Below are 12,684 nucleotides of genomic sequence, written 5' to 3' on the forward strand. Positions count from 1 at the left end.
CTAATTTCTCCTCTAGATACATTCCGAAAATACTCTTTTCACCAAATTCGTTAGTAATTTACTTCCTTGGAGGAAAACGCTCAGGCCTTAGGTTGGTAGAGACATGGCACTTTGCACTGCCTGGGACTCTCACCACCCTGCTCACTCAACACTGCTAATTAGCTCTGGCTTCTGGGGCCTTACCTACTCTTTGAATCGTGCATTCCACTGTATCATTCAGGGAGCCCGCTGACTTGGGGAGAAGATAATGCCTCTGCAGATGGCTTCTAATAATCTCAGCTCTTTTATGGTCAGTCCTGAAGAACTCAGAATGGGTGCCAGATTTATCTCAGCCTGAAATTAGGCATTCACATCCACCTTCCACCTCCTGGATGAACTTCGGGAACTTTGTGGGAAGTCCCAGTGGGGATGAGCAAGGAAAAGGAAATGAGGAGAACCAAAGTCCAAAGAGCTTTCCCTTCCTCTTATCTTTCCCGATTTTCTTTCCCTAGGTAAGTGTTCAAATGCTCCAATCTCTAAATTTTTCAAAGAATAATTAGTAGGATCTTTTTGTTTCTAGCTTTCTGGGACACTATGTGCATCACCCAGTGATCTCCAAAAAAAATCCTAATCTCTAAGCAATTCAAATTATTAATCTGTTTATGGTTTCAGAAAGATTGATGAAGTGCCTGATTTAATCCCTGTGCTGGATGTATCTGGCCCATTTATGGAACTGAGAATACAAAAGTCAAAGCAGATCCCTAAGCTTCTGTCTTATGTGACATACGTGGCTCACAATATGATTATGTTGTTGAACCCCTTAGGATAAGACTGTCTTTGTGATGGGATCTCTGATGTCTAGCACATGGTAGAAACACAGTAAATATTTACATAACAAACCTTTACATAGCACTGATCACGTCCCAAGACTATTCTAAAGACCTCAAAATATAAGGTCATACTTTCGTCACTCACTGTAAGGAAGATGCCATTATCTTCATTTCACAGATAAAAAAACTGAATGCACAGAGATTGAGCAGGTTGTCCAAGGTTACACTACTAGCAAAAGAGGAGCCAGAGTTTGAACCCAAGTGCACTGTCTCCAGAGGCCCCGTTCTTAACATGGCCTACAATACATTGACATTGAATTTCAGTCATTCATATTTTTGATGCTTGTGAGATTGTGACATAATTTAGCATTAAAAAATGGGGACCACATGAAGTTTTCATTGATCTGAAGCAGTTGACACCAGACATCAGAATGTATCTTCTCTTTCTAAGGTACCTGCTATTTCTTTTTCTTTTATATATTGATGTACCTTTATTTTATTCATTTATTTATATTCTATGCTGAGAATTGAACTCAGTGCCTCACACATGCTAGGCAAGCACTCTACCACTGAGCCATGACCCCAGTCCCTGCTATTTCTTGATTCCATATTAGTTGATCCATAAAGAGTCATTTATTGCAGTATAACATTTACCCCCAAATTACCTTTAGAATCAAAAGGGCACCTGTGCTTTTCTTACCACATATACAGAAAAATTAAAGAATCCTTTAATCATTTTGAATTTTGCTTTTTTGATACTCTATACTATATTGTACATCTGAAATCACACCTTTGCTCTTTAAGAACTGCTAATTTCAAACTTTCCAGTATAAAAACGTGGAAGAGAAAACATTTTTATCTTTTGTTTTGATAGTGGGGTATTTTCTTATTTTAAAGTTTAAAAGTATAAATATATATTCATATTCATATATATTCATATGTACAGAATGAATGCATATATTAACTCAATTTGAAAATATTTATATAGATTTTTCACACACACACACAGTGAGAGAGAGAGAGAGAGAGAGAGACTTGCATCTAACTTGTAGATTCTGGGTTAGCTATGAATACATTATTAGATTTTGTGACTTCTCTAGCTTTTTAATGCACTACACGGTAAAACTCTATATTCTGCTTTTTTTTTCCTACCCAATTAGTAGAACCTGCAATTATGTGAAAGTTGCTGCAGTGTTCTTAACTAATTACTTGACTCCGGATAATTCCCCATAGTATTCTAAATATAATTATTTAACTCCGGGTTGTATTTCTTTCTTCATTTAATATCTTTGTTGGTTTCCCTTCAAATTTCTTCTCCTGTCCTTTATTTTAAAATCTCTTTTTCTATGCATCTTTTTCTTCACTTCTGACCTACTGTAAATTATTACTAAGATTTTGTTAGTGCTGTCAAAATGTCCTGTTTCCCACTTACTGCTGTAGATAGAATAAGCAGAAAGCAGACACTTTCCTATTGACCCTGTCTCCCTTGGCTCACCAAGTTGCCATTGGTTAGAAGATGCAATATCTGACAGATACTGCCCTCTGAAGATTTGAATTGCCTTAGCCTCACCTTTGTGGAAAATTAGAAGCCAGACAAGTATTTTGCTCTTGCTTATGAAGATTTATTTCACTCATAATAAATACACTTATCCTGTTTTATTGCTACAAGATGTTTCTTGCTTCACACAAAATTATCTGGCACACTCTCTTACCCCACCTCATCCTTTTTCCTTTCTGTAGCCAGTCATTTATAAAAGTGTTGACCATGGGTAGACCCATTGGTCGCCTGTGGAAATGGTCCACAGTCAACAGCAGAAGTTAAGTATGTAATATTCACATACATATGTGTGTGAGTATCATTTTTAAGGAGCTATAGACAAGAGTCTGCCTTGAAGACATTCAAACTGAATATTTTTTAAATGCCAACATAGTATTGCACACCAGAAAGGGGGCCAGGGATACTTATTGGCTTTTTTTTTTTTTTAAGTTTTTGTGGTGACCAAGCTACAGGCAGTAACTTTTTGAGTGTTAAGGCAGCTTTTCCCTAGGGCGTTTAGTAACACCAAAATGGAATCGAAATTAGGGAAAGTGCTAGACTTTGGCTATGTCTATACCAGGTTGGGGACTGTTAAGCAGTATGTTTTTTGAGAAGATTTAGTGAGAAGTGAGACTATCTTCTTCTCCCTTCATTTTATCCAATTTCAAGTCAAACCTGGGTGAAGTCCAATTAAGTGCCATGGGACAGGACAGATGCAGGAACAGGTGGTTGGAGAACCACGCTACACACTGGGTGGACACAGCAGCAGGCGCTTATCAAGGCTGGTGTGGAAGACACGAGCCCTCCAGTATGGTGCAGGGCCAGAGGCGGAGACCAGGAAACCCATTATAGCACATCATAGTGACATGATGACAGGAAGCCTGGGAACAAATGCTGTTTGGAGATTTGAGGGAGTTGCACAGGCTGTCAACGATGAAGAAATCTGTCAGCAGACTGTTGAGGCCCAAACCCTGGGCTGTTAGTCAGAATTCCCAAGGAGCATTAAGGTCACATCATTGTAGGAGGACTAGTTGTAAGATGAGGTAAGGTACCAGGAGAGGGATTCAGAAATGAGGGGCAAGACAGGCAGCGCAGAACTGCAGTTCACACAAGACAAGACCAAGATAAGGTTCTAGTCATTCCATCATTATAGTGAAATTATGTGAAAAAAAAGGCAATTTGTCAACAGACTGACATTCATTATTGTTTACGAGTAGTGAAAAGGCCCTGTTTTGATTTGAAGAAGAAATAAAAAGCAAAACACCATCCTGGCACCCTTCAATACTAAATGCTGTCTTTACCTGCCTTCCCAAACCTAGTTGGGTTGGGGATCATCTGATGTTATTACCATGTCACTTCTTGCCTCCACTGGCATGGAAAATCTAGGTAACCACACAAGCAAATTGGATGGGGCTGCTGCCAGTGACCGAGACTTAATATGACTCAATGAGATCACCAACTGTGTGAAGCATTCAGAGATGTTGCCCACAGTGAGATACAACGGGAACCTTATAAAAGGGAAAGAAACTTCTCAATGTGCACTACATCGGCCAACTCTCTGAAAGCATGTGTTGTAATGCAGAACAAATTAAATGCTTACTCTGATTTGATCAAAAGCCATAGGCGGACACTTAATTTTAAAAATATTCACAAAGCATCAAGGAAATTAGTAGAGAAAACTAAGTCCAGAGCAAAAAATAAAAATACTGAGGAGCAGAAGTGTTTCTTATTCAGGTGTTTGTCTACTTTTTGTCTAAAGCAGAGTTCAGCAAAATTTTTAATGTAAAGGGTCAAGTTGTAAATATTGTAGGCTTTGCAGGACATACAGGCTGTGTCACAAGGACTCTGGTCTGCCCTTGGAGTGTGAAAACAGCAACAGACAAAACATAAATGAATGGGCATAGCTTTGTGTCAATAAAACTTTATTTGTAAAAACAGACAGTGACCCAGATTTTGACCATGGCTATAATTTGCCAATCCTTGGTCTAAAAATAAAAATAAGAAAACAGTATTTCTACCCACAAATATGTGTAATGTACTGTTCCCATTGAACTGAGAAAAATATGTATTAAAGGTAGCTACAAAAAGCAAAAGATAACTTTCGATGGTTATTCTTCATCCTTTTTCTTGGATGATGGCAATATTTATCATTTTGGTTCAGTTAATAATGACCAAGTCCAAGTTATGTTTTTACCCAATACTAGAGGAAGACAAAAACATCCTGGGGGCCTCTGACCTCCAGGAGTTCCTGGAATGTGACAATTAAATAAGCATGCAAAGCAGTAGCACGGGCATGATACCTTTGTATTGTGAGTAGTGTAGGAGACTTGCAAAGAAGGAAAAGATTCATGTGAACTGGAATAGTTTCGTCTTGATGGCAGGTTGGGGGTGGCCTTAGATGAGCACTTATTTTAAAGAGGACACAGAGAGGGGGATTTGGGGAGAGCAGAGGTGATAAGACCAGGATAAAGATATTCAGGAGAAAATAAATAGTATTTCGAGGAAAGCAAGGTAACTAGGCTGGCCAGAGCAAGGTGATCATGCTGTCTCTACCTATTCTTCCAGAACTTGGGGATAATGGTAGGACTGCCATGAGGATTTTAAAAGTCAATATTTATAAAACACCTAAAGCAGTTCCTGACACATAGTAAATATATGAATATTTAAATAGTTGTCAAATAAATACATACTGGAGGTAGAGGTAGTGGTTTTTTAATGAGATATAGCAAGATGGAGTCGGATTGAGGACAGAATAATTTTCCAAGGATTCTTAGATTGTGTAGCTACATAGTCAAGAACCTGTCGTATGCACTACCTTCAGGACAATGGTCATACAATGGCATATGTGATTGTCCCCGATCCTAAATGACTAATTTGTGAGAAATCTAAAGGTCACTCACAAGTTTCAGAATACAGTGCCATTGAAGGTGTCTGGAAGCCAAGCTGGAGAGCCATTTCATGGGAAAAACTGAGGGTGGATTTTGCACATGGGTGGGAGGTACTAGTATAGACCCCCCACGTGCACATAGCCCAAAGGCAGAGGGGGCTTAAGATGAAGGCTTGTAAATCATTAGCACAGGGTGATCACCAGAATGTTGAGACAAGGGAATTGGGAGAGAGACAGAGCAGGACGTGGAGTCGTGAATTTCTTCAACCTTCATTTATCTAGAAGAGAGAAACAGCTACTAGGGACCTGAATCTAGGAGAGGAAGAAAGATACAGAGACTCTCTACCTCCTGCTTCCCGGGAGTCAAGTGTGAGTTTCCTAGCAGGATGGAGTGTGAAGCTGTTAAGTGCACAGTAGTCCAAGTGAACAGATTTTTCCCATCTTGAGCAGACCCTGCAGAGCCACAAACAATGCTTCCTTATGTGTCCTGCTCAATCTGGTCACAGGATACCTGTGGGAATTTCTTTCCTGCCTCTGAGAAGCGGCTTTCCTGAGACTTGGCAGGGAGGCAGCTGCAAGGAATGCTTCTGACTGCGGGTACATTCCAGCCCAGGATGGTGTCCCAGACATTTTTCTTTTAATGAAGCCCCAGTTATTTTTTTTTCTCTCTCTTTCTTTCTTTTTTTTTTTTTTTGGTAATGAAAGGTCGTTACAAGTGTAACATAATGGGGCCCTGGCTGTGTTTCATTAACTTTTAATTTAAGCTGTTAGTATGGAATTAGTTAGCAGACTGGTGAATCAATTGGCTAGCCAGTGGGATTCCATCTTAACAAGGAGGGTACTGTGTGTTTCAGATGCTCCCCGTGTGTGTGAGTGTACTATAAAGAACAGTGCTGTTTGTTCAGACTGTGATCCTGAGCCACAGTCTTTGCCCCGGCTTTTGTGAATGGTTCTAAGTCTATGCCTTGGCTAGAACAAATCGCGCATCCTCCGACACTTATCTTTTTGGCAAATACAAGTTTGGATCACCGAATAAATCCAAGGGACATTCGTTTTTCATGCTGATGAACTCAAGGACATTCAGAGTCACACCGGAACAATGTACTCTGAACACGGTAAGGAATTTGAACATTTGCTCTTTGACCCAGAGGTTCTCCATATTTTGGAAAAGCAGTAGCTCATTGGAAATTCTGCAGAAGTCTTCTAAGAATTCCCATATGTTCTTCAGGAATCGAATTATTTCCCTCCTCATTCCCACATTCCACTGCAGGCTTAGGAGATTGACAGCTATTGTTCTAGGTCTTGCCTATTGACCTCTTCCTGGTTAATGATCTCAGTCTCAAATCTAAAGTCCAGTCCTCTCAAATGAAGCTGGTGGCAAAAGAGGAAGGGCCAGGATTCACCCTACTGGTTCTACAATAAAGGACAGAGTCAATTCTAATACATCTTGGAGATTTATGTAGTTGTTTTTGTTTTTGTTTTGGGGGGAACATACTGGGGATTGAACTCAGGGGCATTCAATCACTAAGCCCCAGCCCCAGCCCTATTTTGGATTTTATTTAGAGACAGGGTCTCAGTGAGTTGCTTAGCACCTCGCTTTTGCTGAGGCTGGCTTTGAACTCGTGATCTTCCCGTCTCAGCCTCACAAGCCACTGGGATTGCAGGTGTTTGCCACCATGCCCGGCTCATTTAATATGTTAAAACCAATTTAAAAGAAGAGCGTTGTTCAAGTAGCATCAGACAAACATATAGGAAAATGAATAGAGGGCGAGAGATGGGATTATAATCCACATTAACATTTTAGAAAATGGAATACTGTATAGCCAATAGAAATAACTCAAATAGCAAGGTAGGAACATACTGACTGCCACAGAAATGTGTTCACCAAGACTGTGCATTTAAAAATCAGTAAATGTGGGGAAGTTTAAAACTCCTACCTTCAGGAGTTGAGCTTGGAGCTGGTGTGCACCCACATCCAATTGGGGCCTGGCATCCTCTCCTCTGCCCTGGTGGAGCCCTGCTCCTGTCCCTAGTGAAGATGGGCTCAGCCAAGAGCATCCCAGTCAGCCCACCTCGGGCTCCACCACACAACAAGCATCAGCTCGAGGAGCAGACTCTCGTCCTCCTAGTGCAGGCATTCCAGACACTCCCACCCAGGTGGAGAGCTCTCCACAGTCAACCCTACCAGCAGGAGAACAGCTCAAAGGTCCAAAACAGGCCCAGGACTCAGATCCCCACTCTCCTTGGCATTGGTGTCCTTGACATTGCATGGATACCTATGAAGACCGGCAGTGAAGACCCTCAGAGTCCACTGGTAAAAGAGCTGAGTGAAGTATCTGAGACTGAAGCCTCTACATCACATCTTCCCCCAGAATCTATTCTGCCCCTGGGAGTACCCTCATCTTTTGAACTAGGCCTGCCTCTGGATACTCAGTTATCCCTTGAGGACCAGCTGCCACCTTGGAATGACACTGAGCACCCTTCCAAACAGGTGTCTTCCCAGGAGGATGCAAGATATCCCACAGAAACCCCTGTGGGGCCAGCCAGAGCTCAGACAAGCCCTCAAAAGATGAGAGTCCCCCATCTCCATGTTCTCAACACAGTAGCTGGAAACCAAACAACACAGGCTTAGGGACATCTCCCCTCACCATCCTGCAGGATGACAACCCCCCTGGGACCCACAGCGTTCGTGACCTTGTTCCCTAAATGAAAATGTTAGGTGATTAAAGGAAGGAGTCATTCTTGGACCTGGATGCCTTCTGAAAACTGGAGGATGAGCATGGGAGCAGGGCCAGGACCATGACAAGGAAAATCAGCACTTTGCTTTGGTAGAGAGCTAAGCCCAGTGTGGCCTCTACACTGGATTCACCCAGGGTCTAGTGATATTCTGTTTTACCCCTTCTTTCCCAGGGAGACTGATGAAAGGCTTGTTTTCTTTGATTCCTCCTAAACTACCAACTCTAGGACTTAGAACTTTATCAGACTTTCTTTTTGTCTTCTATATTTTTTGTGTATTAAAGGAAGTGATTTTTAAATGATGCTATTAAAAGACAAAAAAAATATACCAGCAATAGATGTACCATGAAGTACAAACCAATTTTAATTCTGGAATATTTCAGAATATTATATATGCACACATATATACAGTCAGCAAAAAAGAAAAAAAAATGGATGGGTAAGCAATGAAATTTAGCCCCTGTTATCTATGGGTAGTAATACTGCAGGTGGTTTTCACTTTCCTTTTGAAGGGTTTAAAAAATTAACTTGTATAATTTAAAATTATTACATGAAATGTACTATCTTCTCCTGGAGCAGGAGAAACAATCCTGGGGTTAGAAAAACAAGAAAAGCTTAATGGGAGTCCCAAGGCAAGATGCAAATATCCCAGCAGGAGGTTCACACCTGATGATCTTACAGCCTGCCTCTGTATTCTGCATCCTGAGGTTCCACATGTACAAATTCGACCAATCACAGATTGAAAATATTTGAGAAAAAAAAGTGATTCTGCCCTGAACATGTATAGATTTTTTGTTTTCTTTTCATTATTCCCTAAATAATATAGTTACATATCATTTATATATTATTAGGTATTTATAAGTAAACTAGAGTTGCTTTAAAGTATACTAGAGAATGTATATAGGTTATATGCAAATATTATGATATTTATATAAGGGACTTTTGCATCAGAGAGTTTTGGTATCTATGGAGAGTCCCAAAACCAATCCCCATAAGTACCAAGGGACAACTTTACTAAAGTCCATACATCAAAGCTAGCTTTCTTCCTATTCATCCATCCATCCAATTCTCCATTATGTATATTTGCTTAACTCATTTTTTTAAAGAGATAAAGGCTCTGTATTTTAAAGAAATGTTTGTACTTGCCTGTAATATTTTTTCCCAGTCAGAAAGATAAATAACTTTCCTGTCAGTTCATTCATGAAATTATTTATCCACTTTTTTCAAAATTATGTTCAGAACCTCCTCTAAGCTACGTTTGGTAGGAACTCTTCATATATTTTCATTGTTCATGTTTTCTGTTTTCAATTATTTTATGTGTGTTCTTGAGTACAACAAGTCAAGAGAAACTACTTACAATCTTGATTTGTAGTAAATGCAGTTTCTCTAGAAGTGCTATTGAAACTTTATCTTAAGTTTTAATATTTTTTCAAGAAGGGTAAATTATAATAAATTGGTAAAATAATCTAAACTTGCACTGTCTGATATAGCAGCTATTAACCAGATGTGGCTATTTAAGTTTGAAGTTAATTAAATTTAAAATTCAATTCCTCAATCATTCTGGCCACATTTCAGGTACCCAACATCCATATGTGTCCGGTGGCTACCATATTGAACAGTGCAGATACAGAACGTTACTTCATCACAGAAAGCTCTTTTGGACAGTTCTGGTCTTAAATGTTGAGGCCACTTTTGTATAAGAAAGTAATTTTTCCACACTTTTTCTCTTCATTTATTAAGAGTTCAGATATCTATTGGTAGTTTACTTTCTTTTATTTCCCCTTTCCCTGAGCGCTAAGCTGTCTGAGAAATAAGCCTGGAGAATTTCAATAGCACCTGCCCCAGAGAGCAGGCATCAAAGGACCAAGTCAACCCATTTACACACTTCTGTGTATTTATATAAATGTGGTTAAATATTAATTTTAAATGGTTGTAAATGAAACTTGAGGATTGCAAGAACAACATAAACTCTGCTTAACTTGACTTAGAACATGTTCAGTAATGTTAAATTGTTAAACTCTAATCTGGCTTCTCTGTTAGGTAGGCAGCCCTTACTGGGTTTTGCTATGTGGCATATGATGACAAAAACCTCCATGACTTTTAACAAGCATTGCTCAATCCCACTGACAGAAGGCAAAATGACCTAATTCCCACTTTTTGTTTCAGTGGAAACTTAAAAACTAAATCACACCCTAGGAATTTTCCAAAGTTCCTTGCAATTACATTGAACTGAATCTTCCTTAGGAAAATGTCTACAAAAGCAGAATATATTACAGTTATCATTCTATTTTCCTTGGGTTTAAAGCCTACATTACTTTTTAAGGTGAAAATATATTTTTAATATGAAAAAATTATGTCCACAAAATGTGTAATAAACCATTCTTCAGTCTAACAAGTAATTTTAATGGGAAGACCTGTATATGGTCTTAAAATGGATGTAGGTTTTCTTATTCAAGTATGTTGAGGCCAAGAACTCAGGAGATGACCACCATTGAAAAGACAGTTCATTATACATAGATCCCAAGAGGAGGGGGGCACACCATATCACACAGGGTCACAGAGGAGAGCACCAAGGTCTGTCAGGAGACAGACAGAATGAAGGTAAACCTGGGCAAAAGCCTTTACTGTGATTGTCATGGGAATGGACAGAGGACCGTGTGCAGACTTAGGGTTGGCCAGTTGGAATGTTCCAGCAGGCTCTTAGGCACAAGGCTGTCTTTAGAAGTCAGGTGCCTTGCCCTGATAGCAGAGGTAGTGGGGACTCCAGATTGGTTAGTTTGCATATGAAAGTCACCTTCAAAGGCAAGTTTACCATCTCTAGGAATTGTCTAACCCCAGGAGGGGAAGTCTCTTTAGAGTCAGCAAGGCTTCGGATATCAAAGTATCAAAAATCCAGAAAATAAAAAAGTACAATTACCTCACCAAAGAAGATATACAAATGGCAAACAAGTACGGGAAAATAGAACCAATAGCATTGGTTGTTAGGTCATTAATTTAAATACAAATTAAAACACCAATGATAAAGCACTCGATACCAATAAGAACAGCCAAAAGAAAAAGAACACACTACCAAATGCTGATGAGAATGTGGAGCAACAGGAACCTTCATTCACTGCTGGTGGGAAAGCAAAAAGTTATACCTTAGAATAAGGCAGTTTCTTACAAAACTATGCATACTCTTATCATAGGATCCAGCAGTTGCACTCCTTGGGATGTACCCAAAAGAATTGGAAAAACTTAGGTCCACACAAAACTTGTACACAGACATCTTCAGCACTTGATTCATAATTATCAAACTTGGGAGTAACCAAGATGCCTATAGTAGGTGAATGGTTGAACTGTAGTCTAACCAGACTACAAAATATTATTCAGGGGGCTGGGATTATAGCTCAGAGGTAGAGCGCTCGTCTACCATGCATGAGACACTGGATTTGATCCTCAGCACTACATAAAAATAAAATAAAGATATTGTGTCCACCTGTAACTAAAAAAATAAATATTAAAAAAGAAAGAAATATTATTCAGCATCAAAAATATATGAACTATCAAGCCATGAAAAGACATAGAGGAAACTTAAATGCATATTACTAAGTGAAAGAAGCCAATCAGAAAAGGCTACAGACTGTGAGCCCAACTACACGATACTCTGGAAGAGGTCAAACTGTGAAGGCAGCAAAAGGATCAGGATTATCAGAGGCTGTGAAGAGGCAAGGAGGATAAAGCAGCTGAGCACATAGGATTTTAGGGACAGTGCTACTCTCTATGACACCATAATGATGGGCATAAGTTATTATAAATTTTCCGGAACCTATAGAATTTCCAACCCAACAATGAATTCTCATGAAAACTATGGATTTGGAGAGATGATTGTCAATATAAGTTCAGCCATTATAACAAATATGCCACTCTTCTTGAGGATGCTGACTATAGGAGAGGCCGTGCCTATGAGGGGGCAAGGGATATATGGGAATTGTCTATACTTTCTATTTGATATGAAACTAAAATTCTAAAACAAAGTTTAATTTTGAAAAATAATAAATAAAACTTTGCCACCTTTACTGGGGGCGGGGGGCTCTACTATTAAGCCACATCCCCAGCCCTATTTTGTATTTTATTTAGAGACAGGGTCTCATTGAGCTGCTTAGCACCTCCCCTTTTGCTGAGGCTGGCTTTGAACTCCAGATCCTCCTGCCTCAGACCCCAGAGCCACTGGGATTACAGGAGTGAACCACCACGCCCAGCCCCACTCCCTTTTATGTTTTATTTTGAGACAGAGTCATACTGTATTGCTGAGGCTGGCCTCAAATTTGTGATCCTCCTGCCTCAGGCTCCGAAGTAGCTGGGATTACAGGTGTGTTCTACTTCACTGGTTTAACCTTTTTCTTTTTAGCACTGTCCTTTACTTAGGAGGTAAACTGTTGTCCTGATTTCTGAGATGCTTCCTTCATTTCCTTTATATGATATGATCTAGGTACACCTTTCTAAATAATATAGTTTCATTTTCCTGGCTTGGGACCTTAGATGAGCATAATCATAACGTATATATTCATTTGTTTCTTGCTTCTTTTGCTAAAAATGTTATGAGATTCATAAATCTTTTTGTGTTGATTAGCATTTTAAATCTCAGCATTAACTGGGCACATAACTGGGACATTACATCACCTTTCGGAGAACAACTCAAATTAACACATTCTGTTGTGCAATGGGAAGAGTCG

General features: G+C 39.6%; 1 protein-coding gene, 1 long non-coding RNA gene and 1 pseudogene across 7 annotated transcripts in view; 2 read left to right on the forward strand and 1 right to left on the reverse strand.

Annotated features, from left to right (window-relative positions):
* Palld (palladin, cytoskeletal associated protein) overlaps window positions 1-12,684 on the forward strand; it is a 219,135-nt gene that overhangs the window by 88,528 nt on the left and 117,923 nt on the right. The window lies entirely within an intron of this gene.
* The window catches only part of LOC120892901 (uncharacterized), a 143,133-nt gene that overhangs the window by 74,996 nt on the left and 55,453 nt on the right, over window positions 1-12,684 (reverse strand). The window lies entirely within an intron of this gene.
* Window positions 7,272-8,685, forward strand: LOC101968329 (cell division cycle-associated protein 3 pseudogene; annotated as a pseudogene).

Source organism: Ictidomys tridecemlineatus, chromosome 14 (genome assembly GCF_052094955.1).
Source record: "Ictidomys tridecemlineatus isolate mIctTri1 chromosome 14, mIctTri1.hap1, whole genome shotgun sequence".
Lineage (NCBI taxonomy): Eukaryota > Metazoa > Chordata > Mammalia > Rodentia > Sciuridae > Ictidomys > Ictidomys tridecemlineatus.